The sequence below is a fragment of the Drosophila suzukii genome (genome assembly GCF_043229965.1).
Source record: "Drosophila suzukii chromosome 2 unlocalized genomic scaffold, CBGP_Dsuzu_IsoJpt1.0 scf_2c, whole genome shotgun sequence".
Classification (NCBI taxonomy): domain Eukaryota; kingdom Metazoa; phylum Arthropoda; class Insecta; order Diptera; family Drosophilidae; genus Drosophila; species Drosophila suzukii.
Window position 1 is genome coordinate 19535502 of NW_027255896.1, and position 22057 is coordinate 19557558.

The following is a 22057-nucleotide window of genomic DNA, read 5'->3' on the forward strand; positions in this document are numbered from 1 at the left end:
ACGATCTCATTTGTTTTTGTGTATAAATGTGTATATTCTGTTAGGAACCACCACCACAAGCACCGCCACCACCACCATCCCTCTTATACTCCTACGCCCACTTTCCCATCTAATGCTCGCTAAAGAGGGGAGAGGTTACCGAACTCACGCTTGTTTCACACCACAAAAGTATGCGGTCTAATATCCCTCAAACCAACACCTTTTGACCACAAGACCGTAGCCAGGTGTCACCTACAACCCTAATTGAATCAACAAAACGCCCACGCATAACAAAACAACTTCCCTTCCTCCTCCTCCTCCGCCTAAATATAGTTATACAAATTCATACGCATGACAAAACACCCCTTGTAAAACGAATAGTTTTCTAAAACTGAACTACTTTCCACATTTCTCCTTAACACATACATTTTTTGAAAACTTAGAAGGTAACCGTTTTCTCTCTCATGTAAGCGCATGAGAAAAAATGTTCAAATATGATTAAAGAAAAACGTATTTGACTAAACAAACGATCTCATTTGGTTTTGTTCTGTTAGGAACCACCACCACCACAGTCACCATTTTGACCACAAGACCGTAGGCAGGTTACACTAACAGGTGTCACCTACAACCCTAATTGAATCTACCCTATTAAAACTATCACTAATTGAATCAACAAAACGCCCACGCATAGAAAAACAACGTTTTTGTTAGAAACCACCAACACCCCTCTTACACTCCTATGCTCACTTTCCCATCTAATGCTCGCTAAAGAGGGGGAGGTTACCGAACTCACGCTTGTTTCACACCACAAAAGTATGCGGTCTAATATCCCTCAAACCAACACCTTTTGACCACAAGACCGTAGCCAGGTGTCACCTACAACCCTAATTGACTCAACAAAACGCCCACGCATAACGCCTTCTAACCCAAGTTAGAAGCAACATAGTGATCTGTGTGCAACCATTGCACTCCACAAAATCCTACGCATGACAAAACACCCCTATCACACACGCAAGCCAAGTGTCACCTACAACCCTAATTAACTCAACAAAACGCCCACGCATAACGCGTTCTAACCCAAGTTAGAAGCAACATAGTGACCTGTGTGCAACCATTGCACTCCACAAAATCCCACGCATGACAAAACACCCCTATCACACACGCACCTTTAGCGTGAGAAAAAGACAAGACAAAACAAGACATATCAAAACACCACTCTCTCACACTCCTACACACCACTTTCTAACCTCATTAAGTGACCTGTGTGCAACCATGCTCATCTAACTAGGGTCAGCAACACCCCCCTTTTTGACTTAATTATGCTAATTAGGTCATTAGAACACCTGTGTGCAACCATGCGTGACTAATTAGGGTCAGCAACACCCCCCTTTTTGACTTAATTATGCTAATTAGGTCATTAGAACACCTGTGTGCATCCATGCGTGACTAATTAGGGTCACCCCCACCTCCTTTTTTGACATGATTTATTACCTAGTGAGCCAGCTCCCGTATTAACTACCTACTTCTCCCCCTTCTAAAATGGATCGTCCCGATTCAATATGAAATTCATTTAATTGATCTCTTAATTCTGTTAAAAAATTTTCTTGGTTAATAGGTTTTTCTGGTTCTGGCCGTTGTTTTTTGGTTACAAATAATATGACATTTTTGTATTCTATAATAAGTAAAAAAATCAAATATATAATGATTAAAATTAATAATATAAATGTAAGTGATATTTTGGTATTATTAATTTTAATGAAAGGATTTAAAATGTTTATATTATCTAAAGAAAGTTCTGAGTTATTTGATAATATGTAATCGGATATTTCATAATTTTTGAAGTGGTTCGTAGTCAAGTAGTAAAGAATTTTGTTTTCAAAATTGGTATAAGATATATTATTAATTTCGGTTGTACCATTAAATGTTATCAAAAATGAACCGTTTAAATAAGAGTTGTTCACAATATTGTTACCATTTATAAGAATGGCACCATCTTGTATGATGTCTATTTTTTTATTTTTCTCTTATTTTTTTACAAGTGGATTTCTCACCATTTAATAAGCGGGTAAAACAAGTTTTTTTCGTTCTTAAAGTTAGACATTTCATAAAACATATTTGCTCATTTTGCGACTTGATTGCTTAATACTAGTTTCCCATCGATTTGGGAAATCGCTCTAGCGTAATATATTTCGCATCTGTTTTTTATTATTGGGTATTTTATATAAATTATTACAAGTTCTTTATGCAGTGCGATTTTAAAAACAGAGATGTCCATTAAGTCAGCGATAATTACTGGTTTTTGTTCATGTTTTAATATTTCCATGATGTCATCATTGTTTAATATTTTGGTATTAAAAACGTCAATTTTTGCTAGTGTGATTGTGTCAATTAAATTTTGCAGATCAAATGTTAATAATCGTAAGCGATGTTTTTGCAGTGGTAAATCTTGATCAATAAAAACATTTTTAAAATCATCAGAAAGAGATTCTATTTCTTTAAGCAGTTTGGAATTGATAATAAATTGCTTATTATTATTTTCAATTAATTCATCGATTTTATTCTGTATTTTAATAAAATCATCATGATCCGGAGTTCCAGCTAACCATTTCCACACAGTGCCTATCTCATTTATCCCCCTTTTTGACCTAGTTGATATTAATTGTGATAAAATTAATTCGATTACTTCTGTCATATTTAATTTCCCATTGTGACCTTTTATTAGTATCCCTTTTTATATTATCTGATTCCAATTTTATTATTTCTTTATAAAAACTTAAGTTAGTTACGTGGAATAATTTTGCGTATGAATCGTACGTCAATACGTCTTTATTGTCCTTGAATAAAAGATACTCGTGACTTGTATAATCTATTATTTCTGATTTTGTTAAGAAAATAAGGTGTGGTATGAGCACCTGATAAAACATTTTCTGGAAAAGGAAAAAAAAAGTAACTTATAAATTTTTAGAATTTTATATTATCTTTGTGAATAATTCTATTTCTATTGTTGATTATTATTTTGTTAGGTACATTTTCTTTAACTACTTGTTGTACCCGTTACTCGTAGAGTAAAAGGGTATACTAGATTCGTCGGAAAGTATGTAACAGGCAGAAGGAAGCGTTTCCGACCCCATAAAGTTTATATGTTCTTGATCAGGATCACTAGCCGAGTCGATCTAGCCATGTCCGTCTGTCCGTCTGTCTGTCCGTCCGGATGAACGCTCAGATCTCGGAAACTAGTTTGTTTCAGCAGAGTCCCACGCCCACTATAAGGCCCACAAACCGCCCAAAACGGTGGCTTTTACAGTTTTGATGCTAGAGTAAAAATTTTAACTGAAAGGTATTGTTCTCATCAATTGACCCAAAAACCGCCCAAACCTGTGACGCCCACAATTTTCATGCTAGATAAAAAATTTGAACTGAAATGTATTGGTCTCGCCAATACCTATCGATTGATTTAAAAAAAGTTGCCACGCCCGCTCTAACGCCCATAGCGCTTAAATCCGTCTACCGCCGGTAGGTGGCGCATTTTGAACTCGCTTTGCTGTTTGCATATCTCCATTTCCCTTTAATGCCTTTAGCTGAGTAACGGGTATCTGATAGTCGATTTTGTTCTGTATTTTAATAAAATCATCATGATCCGGAGTTCCAGCTAACCATTTCCACACAGTGCCTATCTCATTTATCCCCCTTTTTGACCTAGTTGATATTAATTGTGATAAAATTAATTCGATTACTTCTATGTCATATTTAATTTCCCATTGTGACCTTTTATTAGTATCCCTTTTTATATTATCTGATTCCAATTTTGTTATTTCTTTATATAAACTTAAGTTAGTTACGTGGAATAATTCTGCGTATGAATCGTACGTCAATACGTCTTTATTGTTCTTGAATAAAAGATACTCGTGACTTGTATAGTCTATTATTTCTGATTTTGTTAATAAAATAAGGTAACATATAAATTTTTAGAATTTTATATTATCTTTGTGAATAATTCTATTTCTATTGTTGATTATTATTTTGTTAGGTAAATTTTCTTTAAGTACTTGTTTTTTATATCTAGTTTTAAGTTTATTTCTTTCCCCGTGTTTCTTTTCATAAATTACCTGTCCTACATGATATACTTTTTCTTTTCTGTTTTCATTATGTGTTTCTAACATTTTCTCTTGTGTATATTTTAAAATTTGGGGAATGTTATCGTGCTCTATTTTATTATATAGTACATCAAAAGGTTTTTGGTTCGTTGTAGAATGAATGCTCTGATTATATTCTTGAGCGGCTCTTATTACTATTTCGGAATAGTCGGTTAGATTAAATTCTTCTTCTCGATGCATTATCGAGCTAATTCTGTTAGTGTAGAATGTGCCCTTTCAACTTGTCCGTTTGAGGTACTGTGCCTCGGGTCTGCGTAATGTAAAGTTAAACCGCACCTTTGTGCAAAAGATTTAAATTGGGCCGAGGTAAAGCTTAGTTCATTATCGGTCATTATTGCTTTGGCTTGTGGAAATTGTTGAAGAAGTTCCATTACTATGCTTTCGATATTTAATTTATTTTGGATTTCTTTTACTACTAAAAATTTTGAGTAAGCGTCAATACAAGTTATGAAAGTAAGACTTTGCGCGTAATATATGTCGATGTGTAAATTTTCGCTTTCATTACTCGGGATTGGGGCTTCTCCAATTGGAATTTTAGTTGGGTGTCTGTTATATTTGTTTTCATTGCAAATTTTACAATTTTTTATATATTCTTTTAATTTTGTAAGTAAGTTTGGCCAATAATACAATCTACTGATTTGTTTATAATTTTCGTCAAGTCCCCTGTGTGCTCTGCAATGTGTTTCTTCGATTATAAGTGCTCTGTCCTCAGGAGTTTCTACATCTTGGACAAATATTTTTGTATACAAAAATTTATTCACAAAATTATCTTTAAGTGGTTTTTGAATTTTATAAAAGTCCTCTAAAGTACAATGAATACCTACCGTTAAACTAGGAGGAATATATTCTCTGAAGATTGATATCAAAATTTCGGGGGTGTCAAATTCTATTATATGTCTGGTATTTTCAAATATATTAATCGACTCATGTATTGTATACCTCCCCGTTGCTAATAGCAATTGTTGCTTAAACTGGTTTAAGGGTTTACGGGTTTCTTGTATAACATTCTCAAAACTACTCTCTGCTGAATGCTGAGTGTTTTGATCTGAGACCGATTCGTTACTGTCAGTTAAGTTGTTGATCTGAATTCTTGATAAGGCGTCTGCAACTACATTAGTTGTACCTGGCTTATAAATGACTTTAGGAGTGAAACTTTCTATGAAGGAGTACCAGCGTTTCATTTCAATATTAGGATTTTTATCAGAGATTGCGAAAGATAATAGTTGATGATCATTGATGGTCAGGGTAAATTTTTTATTATAATCCGGTTAAACTAATTCTACTTGAGCAATGAGATTTTCTTTCAGCTCGTTAAAAGCTTTAATAGCTGGGTCATCCAGCTGAATTAACATTTTTTTTGACATTCTTTTTGAAATTTTGCCATTATGACCTCCAAGATATTTTGTTAGAGGTTTGGCTATAGAGGCGTAATTTAAAACAAATTTTCTATAATAGCCCGTAAGGCCTGAGAAACTTCTTAGTTCCCGAATATTTTTTGGAAGCGGATATTTAATTATGGTGTCAATTTTTTCTGGGCCTGCCTTGATGACGTTTCGCGTTTAAAAAACTTTGATTTTTCTAAAGAGATTTTCATGTTTGCCTTTAATAATATATTTATAATTTTGTTTAAGTCCTTATAATGTTCTTCAATCGAGTTTGAGAATATTATAATGTCGTCCATGTAGACATGACATGTTTTCCCTATTTGTTCTCTTAGGATGTCGTCCATTGCTCTCTGAAAAATTCTTGGTGCATTTGTTAGTCCGAATGGCATTCTTAAAAATTCGTATTTTCCATTATTTATTGAAAAGGATGTTTTTTCTACATCAGATTCTTTCATTAATATCTGATGAAAACCTGATTCTAAATCTATTGTTGAAAAACATCTTGCTTTTCCCAAATTAGATAGAATTACTGATGGGTCTTGCATTGGGTAACTGTCAGGTATGGTATTTTCATTTAATTTTTTATAGTCAATGACGAGTCTTAATTTACGGCTTCCGTCTTGATTTTCTCCTTTCTTTGGTACTACCAGAACTGGTGAATTATAAGGGCTTCGACTAGGCCTTATAATTTCCTCTGCTAACATTCTACTGATTTCGCTGTTCACGAAGTCGGTGACAGAAAAGGCGTACGGATGTTGTTTCCCGTATATTGGCCTGTCGTGAATAAGATTTATTTCCCCCTTTATGTCTGTTCTAAAAGGAATTTGCATTTTTATCTTTGAATGCTCTTTTTCAATATAGAGAACTATTTTTTCCTTTAGTCCGTCTAATTGATCAGTACCTATATTGTTTATCTGTTGTTTGTCGGATAACTCAACGACGGCGGGCTTGAAATTTTTATATTTCAAACGATTTTTATTTATTTGATTTTTGACGGTAATTACTTCGTCGGCACTCTCAGGATTTTGAATTCCCAAGATTTTTGTATTTTTATTGACGGTATTTACTTCGTCGGCACTCTCAGGATTTTGAATTCCCAAGATATTTGTATTTTTATTGACGGTATTTACTTCGTCGGCACTCTCAGGATTTTGAATTCCCAAGATATTTGTATTTTTATTGACGGTATTTACTTCGTCGGCACTCTCAGGATTTTGTATTCCCAAGCTTTTTTCACTATTTTCCACAAATAATGAATCTGTGTTTTCGCTATTTTTTTCATCAAAATATTTTTTTATGATAAATTCTTTTAACGGAAGAATATTATTTTCTTCAATTAAACTTATTTCATTTTTTTCCTCATTATCATAATATTTTAACTTTTCTGTTTTCACTTTATATTTCAAGACTCCCTTTTCTATATTTATTATAGCTCCAATTTTTCTTAATAAATTAAATCCAATTAGCATATCTGGTTCTAATCCTTCGATTTCATAAAATAATTGTCTTGTTTCAAATATATTTATAATATGGTTATACCTAATAATTGAATACCCATGAACTGTAGTTACCTTTTTGTATATTGATAACTCATTTTTATTTTCGAAAATTCCCTTTTTTATATAACAAGCAGTGGCTCCTGTATCTATTAAAATCTTGAACTGCTTCTTGGTTTTTCGGTCTGTCCTATTTAAATAAGGCATTCCCCTGTAGGGGTCTGGTCTAAAAAATGATCTTCGTTGATATTGTTTAATCTGGTTACTTTATTAGCTGGCTGATTTACTGTTCCATCTGGTTCCCTTTTCTGAGCTTGAGTTTGCTCTTTATTTTGATAAGCGCGATAGTTATTTGATCGATTATTATTTTGACAATAATTATTATTGTATCTACCTCGATTATTATTTGCCTGCCAATTATTATTCGGCTGTCGATTGTAACTAGGTTTATTCTGGAGTTGAATCGATGGATCAACATCCATTGGCTCGACGGCTTGCTGCTTTTGATTATTATTATGATTATCGTTTTGCCAAAAATTTCCCTTTTGTGGCCAATTATAATTCTGGTTATTACTCCAATAATTTCCCGTTTTATTAGTATTATTGTTCTGTCTTTATTGATCAAATCGTAAGTTGTTTCCCTGATATTTATTTTCATTTTTAAATCCATTAAACCTGTTTGCAAATTGAGCACTGAAATTGTTTGATTCTAGTTCTTGGACCTTTGCCAAAGCATTGGGTAAATCTGGTGGATTTAATGAGAAAAGAGTTTCTGAGATAGATCCATTTAGCCCAGATATAAAAATTCGTAAAGCATTGCTCCTTATTGTTTTGTTTGATTCTTTGGCAATTACGCTGTCCTTTCCGTATGTCATTATGGTTTTGTTTATTAGTAGTGTCATTTTTTTATTGACTTCATTATAGTGTTCTGTAACTGTCATTCGTCCCTGCCTGAGGATACTTAGTTCTGACTCGAGAATATGTATTGGTCGTTTATCGCTATATATAAAGTCCAATCTAGATAAGATTGCTCGAAAGTTTAAAACGGGGCCATGATTGGTACACTCAGGGAAAAACACCGTGCTAAAAACAAGTACAAACAGCCTTGATTTAAGAAAAATTGCATGCTTAACATTTAAGAACGTTCGTGCTCAAAAAATTCTGATATTGAGCACTTTTTGGATTTTTAATGTCTGCCAACTCTAAAAATTCCCAACTGTTTATTCTGAAAGTACTCGGTATATAAGGCGCATACATTAAACAATTTTAATACCCGTGAGCGGCAAGTCGTAAGTAAACTTAAAATATTAATATTATTTATATATATCTCGATTATTTCGTTTCAGTTTCCAATACTTATTTCTCTTACTAGCATAAAATAAAAACTCATTTTAATTTCATAATATTTATATATTGATTTAAGAATTATTCGTCCTTAAATCATGCCTGCAACTTTTTACTTTATTCTTAAATCGTTCTTGTTTTTAGTCCAAATATAACTTGATTTGAGAATTATTCATACTAGGTTCAAGACCGAAAGGTTCTTAAATCTAGAATTTTGGGTCTTGAAAATTCGTGCTCAAAAGTAGTATTTTGTTCTCGCGTTCTGTATTTTCCATGCTTGGCGAAGTTTTGACACCGAAAATACTAGGTTCAAGCACGAAATACTTGATTTTTTTTCTGAGTGTAAGAGCATCATGGGCAGCTCCCAAAATTTTATTTCGTAAAATTGTTAAGGCGATAAAAATGGTTCACTTTGAAATTTATAGAGACTCATTACAGTTTCTGCGGCTTCCCTCCAACCTACATATTGTGTTGGTTCCCCCGTGAATTTTGGTAAAGATTTTACCACTTCAAGTGTTGTATTGCATTTTATAGTTGGGTCGATTATTTGTTTTTTTTAATCCTCCACAGTGTTTGCATCTGTGGCTAACTTTCCTTCTAAACCTTCTATTTTCCTGCTCACTTCATTTAATTGAACATTTATCAATCTATTTATTAATTCCACTGTTAAGCTGCCTGCTGTGGCTATACTACCTGCAGAAAAATTTGTTGCTGAACCTCCGGTTGCCATTGTTAGATTTATTTCACCAAAGCTTTTTATTAAATCTTCCAGATTGTTTCTCAATATTTTTTATTAAATCGTGAATCTATCTTACTTTCTATCAATGTTTAAATCTTATATTATTTTTTTTTTTAAATTCCCTGATCTTAGATTATAATTTTTAATTTTTTTTTTATTGAAAATTAAATTCTCACGAGACTGTCCCGATGGGGTCTTCCTTCTATGAGGTTGTGGGTTGATCTTCCTTCCTGGATTCAGTAGAAATTATTGGCAACAGAATGCCCTTCCTTCCTTCTTTAATTATTCCTGTTTCAGCGAGTTGTGATCTTGTTGTTGTTGTTGTAAGAGCTGGTTTGTTTAACTGTTTTTGTTTAGTGCGTTTCTGGTTTTGCTTTATTTTGTGTTCTTGTATTTTTTTTATTTAAGATTTTGGTCCACCTTTTTTTTAAAGTTCACCTTTAAATGGATTATTTCATTTTTTAATTTCCATTTAATTATTGTTAACGACCACTGTCACTTTGTTGTGATGTTTGGTGGATTTTTTAATTTCTCCACTAGAAATGTTGAGTTGTTGGCCGCGCGAGCTCCGTTTATATTTAACTTATTTTTCATTAAATAATTTTTGGAACTTTTTATTTAACGCGGCCCCACGCCAATTAAAATGTCGTTTGTTGATGATTAAAAAAAATTTGTATTTTATTTTAAAACTCGTGTGATAAACCTTTATTCTTAAAACTCAATTAATACAAGACACTTTTTATAAACTGTGAACCGATCGCGGTCTCGGATAAAATAGGACTGGCTCTTAATTCTAAAAAATTATCCAATGAACCTCGGCCAGAAGCTTTCCTTTTCTTAAGCTTCCAGAACTTTAATTTTTGTTTAAAATAGAAGCTTATGCTGAAACTGTCGCATCTCGTTGTGAAATGAAATTATGCTGACCGATGCAATTTGATTGAAAATCGGAACGCAATATGTTCTGAACTTAGAACGCAATACTGTGGGCTTTGAACGGAAAAGTTTGGGCTTCGAACGGAAGCTTGTGTTTACTTTACGATTGGTTTATTTATCTTAGCAGGACGGTCAAGCGCGGCCCTCGACGTAAATGGCAAAGGCAAAGGCAGAGTCTTTAAACAAAGGCAATGTCGCTGAAGGCAAGGGTAACATAGCTGAGATTGAATTCAAAAATTTGTTTATAAATTCCATAAGTGGCACCGTTTCACGGGTTGGATAACTTACATACAAATATCTACATACAGTCACATATAATTATTAACTCCACCATCCCGTTCCGACTAAATAAAGTTTTCCGGCGGTCAATCCGGCCATCCGGTCAAAAATAATAAAATAAAAAATTACACCAAATTATTTAAACGAGAAAAATACCAGCACTGCACTGCATGCATAGCATCCCCCGTCCACCAACTTTTTTGGTATATTTTTAGTATTTTTCCCTCGGAATATTAAATCAAATTAAAGCAATATTTCAATATTAAATAATCAACCGATCGCATCCTCCGGCCAACAAATTTTGGTATTTTTTCTTCATTCAGAAGTTTAAATAAAGGCGAAAATATTACAATTACTCCACCGGGGACTAAATATACATATACACATAGTTGGTATTTTTCTCCCTCAATTTATCCAAACGCAAAAGATACCAGCAAAAATATACCAAACTTGATCCTAACCATAATACATATACCAAAAGGGTTAAATATTATAGTATTACTTCTCAACGGGTGATATTCGAACTCATCACTCACCGTTCCTAATCCGTATTATTGGGTTTAATTCCGCAAAGTAACCAGGTCGGTACTTGCTTCCAATTTCTATTTCTCCGATCCACTACTTTTTTTGTTGACACCTCGTTCCACTGTTCCAGAAGTGGGCCAGGTTTTCAATTTATCCGACATAAACAAAGGCGAGCAGATTCTGACCCAAATAAAGGTCATTTCTCTTTAAATGTCCGCTGGAAGTGATAACAACAAGTTGTCTATTCCACCTGCCGTAGTCCCAGGCATATCCGTAGATCCGCCCACACCCGAACTAACTGCCAAGACCTCGTCGCAAGGGTCACCCGTGCAAACGTCAAAATGGCACTAACACCTTCCCAGATCGCTCTAAGCAAATTAACTGAGGTCTCAGATCGGCTGAGTGAGTTTGAATCCAGAGCAAACACTCCTTCGCCGATCCCTCCTACCCTGTCCATGCTGAACATCCGCCGCGAAGAAATACGCGCGTTATGGGACCGCATCAAGGCAGAATACGATGAATGCACCGGGTGCATAGCAGGAGCCGGAGACAGTGCAGCTGATAGTTTGCCAGTTCTCAAGGCTAAATACGGCTACTGCTATTCCGTTTACGAGAGATGTGGGGCTCAGATCGCGGTTATGATAGCCCATGCTCCCCAAGTTCAAGCTGTTCCTACCCAGACTTACATTCCCTCTGGATGTCGGCTGCCTCCGTGCGATACCGAGGTTTTCACCGGAGATTATCTACGATGGCCAAGCTTTAGGGATCTGTTTACGGCCATTTATATAAACAATCCAAGGCTGACGCCAGTCGAAAAATTGCTTCAAGCGGCGATGCACACACGATAGTGTCGAACTCCTCAGTCGCTCAGCTTGGGCTAACCTAACTGAGCGTTTCGAAAACAAGTGGTTGTTACTAAATAGCCAATTAAAAATACTTATCAATGTGCAGTCCGTTAATCAGGAATCTGGGTCAGCTATCCGTGAACTTCAACGTACCATCCAGGGATGCCTTACGGCTTTAGAAATGTCCGGAATTGAAACCGAAAATTGGGATTGCCTTTTAGTGTACATGTGCTCCTCCAAACTTTCTAAGCTCACGCTATCCTTGTGGGAACAGTCCCTGCACAATAAGGCAGAGATTCCGACGTGGCAGGAACTGAACGCCTTCCTTACGGAGCGTCACCGGACCTTAGAAGCCATAGACGACGTACGGCCGTCAGGCTCGAGTCAATCTCTGCCAAAAACATCCGTCCCCACTGCAGCGCCCCGAAGAATAAATTCTTACGAGACAAGGGTAGCACCCAAGCCAAAAGGATGTGACCTTTGTAAGAAGGAAAACCATCCTGTCCGCACATGTGCACGGTTCCTCCAGATGACGGTCGACGAGCGTTCGGCATACATAAAGAGGAAGCAGCTGTGTCTAAACTGCTTCGCACGAGGGCAACAGCTGCGTGATTGTGAAAGCACTCATAGTTGCTTTACGTGCCGCGGCCGTAACCTTACTACACAGAGGCAACTCCTCCTAATCGCCTTCGAATCCCGCCCCAAGACCCAGATCAAGACCAAGTACACCAGTTGCCACCGCTTCCCGGTCCACGGACTCTACAGTCCAAAATTACTTCGCGACGGGGTATAGATCCGTCTTGCTGGGCACCGCCATAATTGACATCTGTCACCTAGGGTCGAATTTTAAAGCTCGTGCCTTGATAGATTCAGGATCAGAGGCAACCTTCATTTCTGAGCGGCTGTTCAAACTAATTAAGTTGCCTCACCAGGTAATCCGAGCCCAAGTATCAGGCTTAAACCAGACAGTATCCGCTGAATCCAAAAAGCTCTGTCAGCTTACCATCCGTTCTCCGACCAGGCCTGGCTTGCAAATAAACATGTCGGCCTATGTTCTTCCTCAATTAGCTGGAAACCTTCCATCTTGTCAACAGTTTCTACGGGATCTTCCCGAACTGTCACTAGTGGATCCAAAGTTCTACGAGAGCGCACAGATAGATATTCTGGTCGGGGCCGACATACTGCCATCCATTCTCCTAAGCGGCACCCGGCCGAATATTTGTGGCTCTCTCCTCGGGCAAGAAACCATTTTCGGGTGGATCCTAACAGGACCCGTTCCTGCTCCAAGGGAAAATCAGATTTCTGTTTTTTCCACACGAATCTCCCACCCAGTTGACACGTCCCTGGATAGGCTTCTAACCAAATTTTGGGAGGTGGAGGATCTGCCAGTAAAAGTGACAAAATCTTCCGATTTGACATGTGATGAAAGTTTTCTCCGAACGACTACGAGAGACGATAACGGCAGGTATGTCGTAAGTCTTCCGTTTCGTGATCCTCAAAACGTAAAATCCGCCCTCGGTCACTCCAGATCCTCCGCGTTGTCGCAGTTCCTCAGAACCGAGCAACGCCTAAAGAGGGACTGTCGATTGCGCGCCATTCCTGGCCATTCGAGTCCTGCAACAGTTGGCAACTGACGTGCAGCTCAGCCATCCAAAAGCGAGCAACGTCATTCGAAATCATATGTATGTAGACGATGTCCTTTCGGGAGCTGACTCCGCCGAGGACGCTAAGTCCATTGTTCGCGAGCTACAAAGTGCTCTAGATTCCGCGGGGTTTCCATTGAGAAAATGGACCTCCAACAACAAAGAAATATTTGCTCATATCCAAAGCGATCATCTTCTGACAACCGACTTCCTCGAGATCGACACTGAGAGCACAGCCAAAACTCTTGGCGTACGATGGAAGGCGACGTCCGATGAGTTCTTTTTCGTCCCACCAGATTTAGCAACGGAAATCTCCCACACGAAACGCCAAGTCCTTTCCCAAATTGCCAAGCTGTTTGATCCAGCAGGCTGGCTCGCTCCATTTGTTGTGTGTGCCAAAATCTTTATGCAAGAGATTTGGCTTCAGGATCTAGGCTGGGACGATAAACTTCCAATTGAGCTGTGCCAAAGGTGGAACAGCTTTCTCCAGAGCTATTCGGTCCTAGACCAGGTCAGAATACCCAGATGGGTTTCCTTCCGTCCAGAGTTCCACGTAGAGCATCACGTATTCTGTGACGCCTCGCAAAAGGCATACGGTGCTGCGATCTATGTGCGCGTAGAAGTGGGCCATAAGACGATGGTGCACTTGCTCACGGCCAAGATGCGTGTGGCGCCAGTCAAAACGGTGTCCCTTCCGAGGCTGGAGTTATGTGGGGCTCTCCTTTTGTCCGAGATGGCCGAAGCCATTCTTCCTAATATGCCGAGGCTGACCTCAAAATTCCATTGTTGGACCGATTCCACGATTGTGCTAGCATGGTTAGCCAAACCAGCGTGCAATTGGACTACGTTCGTTGCCAACAGGGTGACGAAGATCACCGAGTCCACTGAGGCGGCCAATTGGTCGCACGTTCAATCCGAACATAATCCAGCTGATTTGGCTAGTCGAGGAGTTCCCCTTCAAGAGCTGGTGGATAACCCGCTTTGGTGGCATGGACCCACTTGGCTGCAAAGTCCACGCGATCATTGGCCCAGCCAGGGAACGACCTGCTGGTGACTGAGATCGAAAAGCGTGCCGTTAAAGTCCATGTGGCGTCTATGCCGTCAGAAGATTTCCTAGATCGCTTTTCCAATTTAGATAGAGCTTTGCGGGTCCTCGCGTATGTCCATCGATTTGTCCAACGATGTCGAGGGCAATCACCACCTTCCGGGGTCCGTCTAGAGGCCCAGGACGTTGCCGCCGCGGAAGAACTCATGACAATTTGCACTCAGCGCAGGTATTTTTCTGAAGAATACCGCTGCTTGAGTCAGAAGCGTCCTGTGCCCGCGGCGAATTCGATTCTCTCCCTGAACCCCTTTCTAGATAAGAAAGGACAGTTTGCGGTATGATGAACGACATCCAATAATCCTGCCGTACGAATGTGCACTCTCGCGGCTTCTGGTCAAATTCACGCATCTCATTACGTTACATGGTGGCAACCAGTTAGTGGTGCGTCTCACTCGGTCCAGATACTGGGTTCCGAGAATAAAGAACTTGGTGAAGGCAGTGGTTAACTCCTGCAAGGTCTGCGTTATCCACAAAAAGAGATTGCAAGTCCAGATGATGGGAAGTTTTCCGAAAGAGCGAGTGTCCTTTTCCCGTCCGTTCACGTACACAGGGATGAACTACGCCGGCCCGTTTTTATATAAAAAATTATACCGGAAGAGCTTGTCTCATTACGAAAGGGTATGTGTTGGTTTTCTAGAGCCTACATCCGACTTAACGACTGAAAAGTTTCTTGCGGCTTACGCTCGTTTCGTCTCTAGAAGAGGGTGTCCTCGCCAATTCCAGTCCGACAATGGAAAGACCTTCGTCGGCGCCTCCACCGTGCTTTCCCGAGACTTCCTGCAAGCCGTTAAGGAGTCTGTGACCGATGCGTATAGTCATCAGCAGCTCACCTGGCAATTTATTCCTCCTGGGGCACCCCATATGTGAGGCCTATGGGAAGCTGGTGTCAAGAGCTTCAAGACCTTGTTTTACAAGTCCACCGCTACACGGAAGTACACCTTTGAAGAGCTGTCCACCCTCCTAGCGAGAATCGAAGCTTGTCTGAATTCCAGACCGCTATCTCCCATGTCCGAGGATCCAACTGATCTCTTAGCGTTGACACCAGGCACTTTCTTGTTGGTGGACCTCTTCTATCCATAGTGGAACCTGAAGTAAAGGGCGAATCCAAGTCCATTCTGAATCGGTGGCAGCACTGTCCATCAACAATTCCGCACTCGATGGAAGGATGAGTACCTTAAGGAGCTCCACAAGCGCAACAAGTGGCAAGTCCCCACAGAAAATCTGCGTGTTGGCGATCTGGTCGTCATTAAGGATGACAATTTGCCCTCAAATGAGTGGCGACTCGGAAGAATAGACTCCGTTTTTCCGGGAGCAGATGGCAATGTCCGCGTAGTCGACATTCGTACGACACGCGGCATTGTCAAACGTCCAGTGACCAAGGTTGTTCTTCTTCCAAGAGAGCCGTCCAAAACTTCCTCGTAACGAGCCGCGTTTCTTACACACCTTAGTCCGTAGCCATTATCCACGTCATTGTTAATCAGCCCTGTTTGTTTTTCCTTATCCACACTCTTATCAGGAAAATGGCTCCCCGTCCTGTAGCGCTTAGGCATTGGATAGCAGACGTACGAGAGGTATTCAATTCTACCGATGCCGAGTCTGCCGCGGAATCCATCCTCTTCGGAAGTGTCAGAGGTTCATAAAGCTGAGCGCAGAGAAGCGGCTGCGGGCAGTTCTCATTAATAAGTACTGCGCGAACTGTCTGGCACACGAGCACTCCACTGGGAGCTGTCGTAGCGGTGACCGGTGCAGAACGTGCAACCGGAACCATCACACGCTGCTGCACATGCACGACCTTGTTTCCCGGAAAAAGTCCGGCTCCAAGCAAAAGTCCCGCTCCAAGCAACAGCCCGCTTCTCCGCAGCGTTCGCGCCGGCAAGATCCGCCAACTCGCCAAACGCCTGCCCCTCCACCGCGCTCAGCATCCTCGACACCAGCTCCGTCGCTCGCCGCACTGCTCCAGCGTCATAGCGTCAATGTCCTCCCTACTGCTGTGGTGATCGTCGAGACCGTAGAGAAGACGTTCGACACCGCCGCACTCATCGATCCGTGCACCCCGACAAGCTCCATCGATGCATCCCTGGCCACCGCGTTTCGTTTGCCGACAACAAACGTGGGCGATGAGAGCATATGCACGGCGACGATTCGTTCGAAGGTCGACGAGGCCATCAAGCTGGAGGTGGTCCTCAAGATCGAGCCGAACGTGCGCATCCGCACCCCCATCCGTGCGCTCAGTGAGAGCGTCGTCCAGAAATTTAAGGAGCTACCGCTCGCGGATGAGCGTTTCCACCGGCCAGCCACTATTTCATTGATCCTGGGCGTGGACGTCTACCCGAAGGTGATACAGCCGGGCTTCCACATGGTCGACGAGGGACTGCCAGTAGCCCAGAAGACGGTGTTCGGGTGGATCGTCTCCGGCGCCTGCACGCAGGCTTGAGGCGTAGGCGACTGGCCGAAGTTCCGTCTCCTTTATTTTTTGCAACGCTAGCGATTGCAAGGGGGCGGAATGTTCAGGCCCACTGTCCGGCGAATCTGGACTGGCCCCGCTATCCAGCTGCACCGCTTTACCGCTCTCCCGCTCTCTCGCGCTCCCGCTCTCCTGTGCTGTTCCTAGCTCCCTCCATGAAGTCTCCGCTGCGCTTTGGAGCGCAGAGCGGAGCTTAGACTAAATTAGTTCGATTCTGGAGTTCAACTGAAATAAACCGCGGTCGCACCCCCGCCTACTTTCAAAGTTCACTTTTTCTCGAGTTCTTTTCGATTAAGGGGCAATACGCGTTCGAGTGGTTTCTCCCCTACAGCTTCCGCAGCACCAGCAGCAAACCGCACCAGCAGCAAACCACCGAAGCCCAGCGCAGCAGCCCGCCGACGCCGTCAGTTTCCCGCCGTCTCCTCGCACGCCATTCCATCAGCGCCACCACGGTACCCCGCTACCCCCCGGCGTACACTCTATAATCCCATTAATATTTCAATAAACCATACACTCGAAAATAATTTGACAATTTTACTAGTAAGATTCGAAGTTGTCCGAAAAATTTCTATAAATTCAGCAACCAGGTATATATTAATACCAAACCGAGAAATCCATAATGGAGTATTCATTGGAAATTCCATTGCAGATTCTAAAAACACTTTTGTCCGAATGTTGAATACAACAAATAAAACTGCAGTCATTCAAATAAATACACTAAAAGTTGACCCATTGGATGATTACGACATAATTAAATCTAATAAAAATGCAAACCAAGAAGAAATCTTAGGCAAAATAGAGTCCGAATCGATATCAACTAATAATTTTTACAAACAACAAATAAGAATGAAAGATGATGAACCGGTATACAAATAGAATTATAGAATTCCCCACAGTCAAAAAGAAGTAGAAAAACAAGTAGACAAATTAATAAAAGACCAAATAGTAGAACCTTCAGTTTCTGAATACACAATCTTAAACTGCACCCAGAAAAGTGCACATTTTTGAGACACGAACTGATCTTCTCTGGACACAAGTGTACTGACAATGGTATTTGCCAGACAGTCGAGTACCTCGACTATCAGATAGCCGTTATTCAAAGGGAAATGGAGATATGCAAGCAGCAAAGCGAGATTAAAATGCGCCACCTACCGGCGGTAGACAAATTTAAGCGTTATGGGCGTTAGAGTGGGCGTCGCAAATTTTTTCGTGATCAATCGATAGGTATTGACGAGACCAATACATTTCAGCTAAAATTTTTTATCTCGCATGAAAATTGTGGGTGCCACAGGCTTGACCGATTTGTGGGCGTTAGAGTGGGCGTGGCATATTCGCGTAACAAAGTTCCGCTGCGTTCAAGTCTAAGGAATCTGAATTTGAGATCCCCATTCTCTATCTTTGATAGTTTCCGAGATATCGACGTTCATACTTACGATTTTTTGAAGTTTATGGGCGGTTTGTGGGTGTTAAAGTGGGCGTGGCAAACTTTTTTTGGGTTAAGCAATAGGTACTGATGAGGACAATACATTTCAGTAAAAAATTGTATTCTAGCATCAAAACTGTATGAGCCACAGTTTTGGGTGGTTTGTGGGCGTTAGAGTGGGAGTGGCACATTGCTGAAACAAACGTGCGCTGCGTTAGAAGCTCAGGAATCTGCATGCCAAAGCTCAATAGCCTAGCTCTTATAGTTTTCGAGATCTCAGCATTAATCCGGACGGATGTGGGAACGCCCACAAACCGCGAAAACCTGTGACGCCCACAATTTTTACGCTAGATAAAAAATTTTAACTGATATGTATTGGTCTCGACAATACCTATCGATTGGTCAAAAAATTTGCCACTCATACTCTAACCCCCATAACGCTTAAATCTGTATACCGCCGGTAGGTGGCGCATTTAAATCTCGCTTTGCTACTTGCATATCTCTATTTAGCTGAGTAACGGGTATCTGATAGTCGAGGTACTCGACTATAGCGTTCTTCCTTGTTTTTATTTGTATTCAGGAGCAGCATTAATGCCGCTTCCAACGTCAAGTTGTTTCTGATTTAACAATTTGCCTTAGGATCTAAGGAAGCCTAAATCTCGTAGCTGCGCTGCCTACGGTTGGGCGGCAGAGAGACGGCTATGTATATCTTATGTATATCAAGTGTATTTAATTATGCTCTCTTTAGCTGGAGCGCGAGGGTATATGTATGTACTTGAGTTTAGCTGAGCGGCCGGCGTGTGCAACAGAATGCTGACACTTGCACTTTCTGTGAACGCGCCGATCGACTCATGTTTCGGCCACTTAGGTTTTTGACCGGGCCTTTGTTTATGTAAACACTGCAACAAAGTGTTACAGTGTGTTTGCTTCAAGTACTCTTGGTACAGTAGATATTCAATATAAGTGCATACTACATCTCCCTCCTTTTGAAAAATAACGTAATATTATGAAGTTATTTTATTAGTATATTATACTTAAAGAAATAATTAATGGAATTAGGAATAATATTCGTTTTTAAAGAAAAAGTATTTCTAAGCATGGCCATGCTAAATGCAATTAGGAAATAATCGTTTTAATATATCCTTATGAACTGTTTGTTTTCTGTTCTTATTATTTGTTATTATAATGTTATTTCTTTCTCCTATTTCCGTTACTTTATACGGACCTGTATATTGATAATCTAACTTATGACCAGTTTCATTTCTTAAAAGGACTTGATCACCTACTGATATATCTATGTTTTTTTATTTTTTGATCATATACTATCTAATTATTTTCCTTATTTTTTTCTATCATTATTCTCGCTCTTTTGTATGCTACTTCTAATCTATATTTACTTTCCTTAGCATAGTCACCTATATTATATATGGGTTCTATATTTTCTATACTAATGTATTGTTTTGGTAACTTTTTTTTTTCCCAAATACTAGCTTGTATTAACAATAATTATGTGCCATTGAAGGGGTCTTGTTGAAACAAAAAACGAAATGTTGAAGCCATACGTCCCAGTCAGTTTTATCAACCGATATATATGAGCGTATGTATTCATTGAAAGTTCTATGACTTCGTTCAATTGTTCCTACTGTCTGGTGGTGGTGTGCCATTGATGTTATATTTTCAATTTTTAGATATTTGCACAAGTCATTTATAATTGAATTCTTATATTATGTACCAATGTCCGTAATGAACGTCTTCATTGGACCGCACTTCAGAATAAATGATTCAAAAATTGCTTTAGCGACAGTGTTCGCGTTTTTATTTGGAACTGGTATGGCAACTAAATATTTACTTAGGTCACATATTAGAGTGACTGCATTCTCATTGCCATTTTCTGATTTTGGTAATGGACCAATAGTGTCCACTATCACTCTGCCGAAAGCATTTATAGGTGTATCATTTATTATCAATGGAGTCTTATTGTGCTTAGTTATTTTATAATTATATTCAACTGTGAATTTATACTCTTCTAACTCTAGCCTCATACGTGTCCGTTTGGAACTCGGATTTATCTTTGAAAATAGATATATTAATGGTCTGTGAACTGTTTTAATTGTAAAGTGATTTCCATAAATATATGGTCGAAAATATAGTATTTCCCAGTGAATTGCAGCTAATTCCTGCTCTGTTGTACACTTATTACTTTCTCCCTTAGTGAAAGCTCTTGATGCATACGCAATGGGAAGTTGGAGTCCGTTATGGTTTTGAGTTAAAACCGCTCCACACGCTTATTTACTTGCATCAGTAATTATACAAAATTCTTTGCTGAAATCGGGATATTCTAGCAAAGTAGGTTCCATTAGTTTTGTTTTTAAATATTGGAATGCGTTTTGGCATTCATCTGTCCATTCAAAAGGAACATTCTTTTTACATAATCTTGTTATGTGCCGTGAATATTCGGCGAAATTTTTTATGAAGCGTCTATAATAATTGCAAAATGCTACAAATCGTCTAGCGCTGTCCGCATCGTGCGGCGCAGGGTAATTCATAATGACGTCATATTTCTTGAACTTTTTTCGAGTTCAATTTGATGAAATCCTGACATTAAGTCAAGGCATGAAAAATATTTTGCTCGTCCCAGTTGATCCAAAATATCATCAATTCTTGGGAGTGAAAATTTATCGGACAGTAATTTTTTATTAATATGACGATATTCAATCACTAATCGCCATTTCTTTTGTTCCGAGATGGAGATGGTTTTTTAGGAACAAGTAACAATGGGCTATTATATTCAGATACAGATGGTTCAATAATCCCGTCGGTGATCAATTTTCCGACTTGTTTCTGTATTTCGTTCACCTGACTGTGTGGGCTTCTGTAATTTTTTATATACGCTAATTCATCATCCTTTAATCTAAGGTTTTGCTTATAAAAATTATTTGTGCTTATTGGTTCGGTTTCCAATCCGAATATATCATTATATTGTGTGCATAGACTTGAAAGCTGTGATTTGAATTGTGGAGGAAAGTTTTTTGAAAGTTGAGATAATACAGATTTTTCTCTATTTTCTAGATTAGTTTTGACTACATCGTAGTTCGAAAGTGATTAATAAGCTAAATTATTTGTACTGACTACTTCATCTTTATTTGTGGTATTGAGTAGTATTATGAAATCGTTTTTAGATGTTGCTATGGTACTTGCTATATAAATGCCATGTTTAATTTCTTGATTTGGAATCAATACACTGTCTTCTTTTGAATTTAGTTGAATTTTTTTAATAACTTGTGATACTGCTGGAAGAAGTATTGAGTTGTTGCCAGAACTGTATGTTATTGGAACATTAATTGGAAATTTTAAATTATTAGGTCTAATTATAAGCCAATCTTCAGATGACTTGAAGTCTAATTGACAGTTGTATTTTTTTATGAAATCGATTCCTAAAATGCCATCACATGGGATAGCGAAATGTAAATTCACGATATGAAAATCGTGTTTGATTATGTACTTAGTGGTCTGTATCTCAATAGAAGTCAACCCCTTGGATTTGGTTACCTCTTGACTTATTCCTCTTATGTCTATAATATAATTATATTGTATGTCATGAAAGACATCAGAATTTTCTTTAACTACTGAAATGTCTGCACCTGTGTCTACTAAAAAGACAAGTTCTTTTCCTGTAGCCACATGATTGAATGATGCAAATATGTTCTGACTGAGATTAACTGCATTTTCTACTGTAAAATATC